The sequence below is a fragment of the Rana temporaria genome, chromosome 8 (assembly GCF_905171775.1).
Source record: "Rana temporaria chromosome 8, aRanTem1.1, whole genome shotgun sequence".
Classification (NCBI taxonomy): Eukaryota; Metazoa; Chordata; class Amphibia; order Anura; family Ranidae; genus Rana; species Rana temporaria.
This window is the reverse complement of record NC_053496.1, coordinates 117,383,255-117,390,028: the sequence shown is the minus strand read 5'-3', so window position 1 is coordinate 117,390,028 and position 6,774 is coordinate 117,383,255. Positions and strand designations below refer to the sequence as shown.

The following is a 6,774-nucleotide window of genomic DNA, read 5'->3' as shown; positions in this document are numbered from 1 at the left end:
AGATGCCTGGAGATGGAGCGGAGTTTGTGATCATGTGACCACCGTGATTGGCTGGAAAGATCCCAATCTCAAGTAGAGATCAGGAGCTTTCCGTTAGCCATTGGTAACTGCTCTCGGCACAGCTCTGTTTACCTTTAGGTAAGTATATAAGCAGCCTCTCTGTGTTGAGGCCCTCCCGCCGAGAGGCTGCATATATGCATGTGGACGGGGCCAAAGAGTTAAAAACCACCAGGATTCCATGAAGAAAACAGCAATATTAACAATTTACTACAAAAGTTCCTGATAAGTTTGCTATATATCAATCATTTGGCACCCCATTGCAGTTTGTATAATAAAACAAAGAAATATATTTGAAGCAAGAATTTTAAAGTTTAATTGAGCAGAGTTAATTAATAGTAGCAAGATGCAGGATTTAATCGATTTAATATCGGATGTGTTGTAAGTATTTTGCAGAGATGTAAATTAGTATCTTAGACTTTGGGCTCAAGCTGGAAGTCTTCATTATTCACAAAAACTTCATTTGCCCTGACAAGGATCACAGGGATCAGGACAGCAGGAGACGGGGACAACACAAGGCTTGCAAGGATTGCATGGATCTGCCAAGAAAGAAATCTTTAATTAGTAATAAATTACAGCTTAGTGTAAAATATATTTTCACAATTGACTACAGCTGATGTTTATTTTTATCTAGCAGCCATGCTAAAATGTAGATAGCAAATAAAATGTCCAAAATGCCTTAAACTTAGCCATGGTTTCCTTTTATATGTGTAGATACATTAATCAGCTAGCAGATTAGAATTTTAGCCAAACTTTTTTTTTTTTTGATCAGTTTCCGGGACGGAGCATTTTCTTGGAACCAACATCACTGTACTGTAGATAATTTGTTTTATCACCTCTGGCGATTTCCAGTCTGCAGCAGCAGATATGTTTACAATACTCAACTCACACCTACATGTCTAGATTTCTCTTGTTCATGTCATAGGCTGAATGAGATAAAATCATTTAATTTCTCTATTCACTCTGTATAGGGTCCATGCACACTGGCTTAAAATATGTTGCTTCTACAAGAGTTTTGTGTTCTGCCTGTATAAGCAGCTCAGTGTTATCCTATGTGTCTATGCACACTAGGACATAAAGGCCTCGTACACACCAGAGGATATCCGCTGGAAACGGTCCGCCGGACCGTTTCCAGCGGATAAATCCTCTGGCGGATTTGGATCTGATGGCTGTACACACCATCAGATCGAAATCCGCGCGGAATACATCCGCGGTGACGTGTCGCGCCGTCGCCGCGACGATGACGCGGCAACGTGCGCGACGCTGGAAGGCAACTACTTCCACACATGCATCGAATCATTACGACGCATGCGAGGGATGGGAGTGGATGGATTGATCCGGTGAGTCTGTACAGACGACTGGATCAATCCGCTGGACACGATTCAAGCGGATAGATTTCTTAGCATGCTAAGAAATTTTTATCCGCTTGAAATCGATCGGCTGGATTTTAATCCGCGGGGAAATGTCCGCTAGGCCGTACACACGACCGGATCTATCTGCTGGAACTGATCCGCGGATCAATCCGATCGGATAGATCCGGTCGTCTGTACGAGGCCAAAGAGGCATATTTTGAGTTTAACAATCAGACAGAAAAAAAAAAAAACTTTCTGGTTCGTGTTTCTGATTGGAGCTTGGGGGCAAAAAGAAATGTAAAACTCTCCCAAACTCGTCTAGACTTTATACAAAAAATGCTCTATATGAGCGTTTTTTACTCCCAAGAGAAAATACTTTTTTTAAGCCCAGTGTGCATGGAGCCTTATTGTGGATGGAGGAGTCTGCACTACTGCATTGTCATCAATAAACCACGGCATCCCAGATGCTTGAATACCTGAACAGTGACTACATTTGATGCAATCACGGTTCAGCCAACAATATTGCACCTCTCAATTTTTCCTTCAATTCTCTTAAACTTTTCTATTGTCAAGCTTGAAGATGCCAACAGGGTCACCCACAGCTCAAATTTCATCAAGAAGTGACTAAAATTCAAGCGACGTATATCCAGCTTTTGTCCTCATTGGGCTTTTACTTCAAGCCAGCAGCCGGTTTATTACACTGGAAATGGTCAATAAAATAAAAAGCATAGATGGAAATAAATTTATTAAGAAAAAATATTATTTAATTTGTCCCAAACCTACGATTTTGCCCTGCGCCCCCGCAAATATTTTGCGCTGCCCTCGATTCACGGAGCAGTAGCTCCGTAAATTGCGAGGGCGCGCCGGCAAAATTGCCCGGCGTAAGCGCGCGCAATGTAAATGATCCCGCCGGGGGCGGGAATCATTTAAATTATAAATTATAATCATAGCATGCGTAAAGTATGAAATGAATACGAGGAGGATTGATGGCCTTTTGCTGCTGACTTGTCCTATTGAAGTGCTGCTTTCGCCAAGCTCTGTGTTGCAGTCATGTGTTTCCTCGTGCATGTGGTTCCTAACCTGATACTTTTACAACGGCTGACATTTTGTAGGCAGAGACTGAAGCGGTGCTGCTGATAGCAAATACATAAAAAAGAAAGTCCACACTGCAGAGCTCTGCTGACCAGCCCCATGAATAGCAATGACCTGTACATGTAGGGTAATGCCACCAGATGGATTAGGACAGCTTGCAGAACCTCTGCCTCTCACTTTAGGCCTGCCTCGCATTTAAAAAAAGGGGATTGTCCAAATATAAGCTATAAAAATAGAGAGGAATAAATATATGGCACTTTGGTGCACACTATACTGCACAAGTTTTTAATCTTGACTTATTTTAAAGAATATATCATACAGTAATATAAAGGGCAATCACGCCTTTCTTTTTTTTACCTGGTTGGCGAACACGATGACCCTGAGGTTTACATGCTGAAAAAACAAACAAACATACTTTAGTAAAGAACTCCAGGAAACTATCAATAAAATATTGCAACTGTGATAAAGTCTATTTTGTAAAGTCAAAGAAAAGTGCACCCCTCTGACCCCTAAATGCTCCCTCATCAGGAGTTAGATGCTGGTTTGGAGTCCATTACTCCTCCACACATATCTCAGTATAATCAAAAAAGAAAACGCACACTTTAATAATGTCTTCACAGGCAAAACTTTAATCAACCAATAATTGGTCCTGTCCCAAGTTCACCCCTCTAACATTGTTTACACCTGATGAGCTTAACCATAGAGTGTCCTGGGGTGAGACCATGTTCTGAAAGTGATTGTAAATATATATTTTTTTAAATAACAAACATGTTATACTTACCTGCTCTGTTCAATGTTTTTGCACAGTGCAGCCTTGATTGTCCTCTTCTGGGGTCGCTCGTGCATTGTTTCTGGCTCCTCACCACCCTTCTGAGTGCCCCCACAGCAAGTTGCTTGCTATGTGGGCACCTGTACGGGCTTGAACCCGAGACGGAATGTGTGCGTCTATTGACACACACAACATGACTCAGCCCCACCCCATACTCCCTTCTCACTGGATTTGATTGACAGCAGCAGGAGCCAATGGCTCTCACTGCTACCTCATTGTCCAGTGAGGAGGAAGAGAGCAGCTCTGCTTCTCTTGGGCACAGCATGGGATCAGGATAAGGCTCAGGTGGGTATTTAGTGAGGGCTGGGGCAGGAACTGATCCAGGAGTTTTTTTTACCTTAATGCAGAAAATGCATTAAGGTAAAAAAAAACTTCCACATTTACAACCACTTAAAGCTTGTTAGCTGCTAAAAGTTTTGCCTGTGAAGACACTGTCGGTGCATGACTTTTCCCTTGAATTATGCCAAGCTATGTAGTAAAAGTCATTTAAAGTGGACCTTGCACTAAAAAGCAAGGTCCTCATCAGACATCACATCTCATAACAAAAAATTGCATTAATGCTCAAAATAAATGTGAAGAAAATGTCTAATTTTCAAATGGCTTCTTTATTGAAGAGGGTGATTCTCACAAGATTAGGAATCTTTTTTTAATTAATTTTAGGTTCTTATATAGCACCGTCAATTTACGCAGTGCTTTACCTATACATTGTACATCCACATTAGTCCCTGCCCTCAAGGAGCTTACAGTCTAAGGTCCCTAACTCATATTTCTGCTAACACATACTAGGGCCAATTCAGACAGGAGCCAGATAATCTACCAACATGTCTTCAGAGTGTAGGAGGAAACCAGAGTGCCCGGAAAAAAAACCCAGGCAGGCACAGTGAGAACATGCAAACTCCAGGCATTTTGGAATGGGATGGGAGGCCTTGTGTATTAGACCACCATGGCATTTTAATGCAAGGCTCGCTTTAAATTTAGATTTAACCTGTGTTTCATGAAATCACAGCACTAAAGTCTACTTAAAGCCTAATCTCAGTCAATTAAAGCGGGAGTTCACTGGAATTTTTTTTTTTAACATTAGATTGATGCTCATTTTGTCAAGGGGAATCGGGTAGTTTTTTTTAAAACGAAGCAGTACTTACCGTTTTAGAGAGCGATCTTCTCCGCCGCTTCCGGGTATGGTCTTCAGGACTGGGCGTTCCTATTTGATTGACAGGCTTCCGACAGGCTTCCCGACGGTCGAATACATCGCGTCACGAGTAGCCGAAAGAAGCCGAACATCGGTGCGGCTCTATACGGCGCCTGCGCACCGACGTTCGGCTACTTTCGGAATATCGTGACGCGATGTATGCGACCATCGGAAGCCTGTCGGAAGCCTGTCAATCAAATAGGAATGCCCAGTCCCGCAGCCCATACCCGGAAGCGGCGGAGAAAATCGCTCTCTAAAACGTTAAGTACTGCTTTGATTTTTTTAAAAAACTACCCGATTCCCCATGACAAAATGAGCATCAATCTAATGTTAAAAATTAACTTTTCGGGTGAACCTCCACTTTAAAAAATAAATATTAAAAAATAAAATAATAAAAAATAAAAATAAAAACTACTGACACCGTCCACTGCCCTACTGACTCCCTCATATATATATATATATATATATATATATATATATATATATATATATATATATATATATATATATATATATATATATATATATATATATATATATATATATATATATATATATATATATATATATACATATATATATATATATATATATACACACACATGCACATGTGCTTGAGCTTTGGGGTGCACACCCTAATGCCATAGGCTTTGGGTACACACCTATTATGTAGAAACTATTATATTGTAGAGTACAGTGAGTACTCAAAATATAGCAATTTGCATGGTAGCTAAAAAAGCAAATTTGTCATTAAAAATCAAAATGCCAATTAAAGTATCCCCTAAAAATAAGATTATGAATACTGCCCATGGCATCAAACACTCCTGTAAAGAGGATAAATCACTGCTTAAAATGGTTGTAAAGGCAGAACATGTTTTACCCTAATGCATTCCCTGTATTAAGGTAAAACATGTTCCTGTATCTGTATGGACCCCTTCTGAATACTTACCTGAGTTCTTTAGATCCAGCAGTGTGCCCATCTCTCCTCTCTCTCTGTGCACAGAGGTAGCAGTGGGAGTAATTGGCTTCTACTGCTGTCAATCAAATTCTGTGAGCAAGTAGTGGGGCATGGAGATAGGGCTGAGCTGCACTGTCTGTGTCAAAGGATGCAGCCAGCGTGGCTCAGGAGAGACTTCCTATGGGGGCCCACTGAAAAAAGGAGGATCAGAGAGTGGCAGTATGGGACCCGGGAAGAGGAGGATTGAAGCCACACTGTGCAAAACCATTGCACAGAGCAGGTAAGTATAACATGTTTGTTATTTAAGCTTTACAGCCACTTTAAAGAGGGATTGTTGGTTTCCTAATCCTCTTCTGCTGGGCTTTGTGGTATCTGCTATTATCTCCTACATCACTGCAGGACATAATAGTGACCTAGGGGCTGGTGTTAGGAACCACTGAGTGCAGCGACAGACCACAAATCCACTCCAGAAAATATGACTCTCTTTAATCTTCAAGCAGTGATTTTGTTTCATTACATTGCCATCACAGGTTGCGGAGGTAAGTATTTACAATTTAAAATTTTTACTTTTTTTGATAGTTTGAATTTAGCAACAGAGTAGCTCTAATAGTAATTTCCAGCTAAAATGAATATAACTGATGCATAAGTGATAACTGACACATAAGTACATATCTAGACTTGACAGCAAATTGCAAGAAAAGCATTAATTTCAAAATAAATGTAGTACATAAAGCCTAGAACAAGTGTTTGTTTATAAAAGTTAAGTTGCATTTTTAAATCACTTACGATCTTGGCATGGATCTTTGCAGACTGGGGTTTTTTGGCAAGGATCTTGGCATTTGATCTTCTGGCTGGCACATTTTTTTGTTCCAGACATATCTGCTTTTAGATTTGGTTTTCCTTCTTAGAAGATAGAGGAGTTTGAAGAGAATTTGTTGTTTGAATAGCTTCCAATGGGGCCTTTATATACTGTATGTAAGAGGAAATAAAATTAGGGCAAATTCTTCCCCTGGCTGGTCACAGCAAATTAAGAAGGCGTTTCAACACATACCATCCACATGTTTATTATTCATAAACTGGTGCGCCTTGCTGATAGGGAAATTATATATTACATATTTCCTTATTATTATTGTGGCTCACTAATGAATTATATGCCTTCAAATATAGGTTAAAGTGGGTGTAAACCCACTTTAAAAAAACAAACAAAAAACAACTAGCAAGACAAAGGCATAATGAGCTAGTATAGCACCGTAGACATCGGTGCAAGTCTCTAGTGTAAATATCTCCTAAAATGTGT

At 40.2% G+C, this 6,774-nt stretch overlaps 1 long non-coding RNA gene across 1 annotated transcript; it reads right to left on the bottom strand.

The window, feature by feature from the left end:
- Positions 1 to 349: 349 nt before the first annotated feature.
- LOC120908988 lies at positions 350 to 6,433 on the bottom strand. The gene is made up of 3 exons (XR_005741208.1): positions 6,264 to 6,433; positions 2,859 to 2,894; positions 350 to 596 (listed from the first exon to the last, which is right to left on the bottom strand). It is a non-coding gene; the product is annotated as an uncharacterized LOC120908988 (long non-coding RNA).
- Between the last annotated feature and the right edge of the window lie 341 nt (positions 6,434 to 6,774).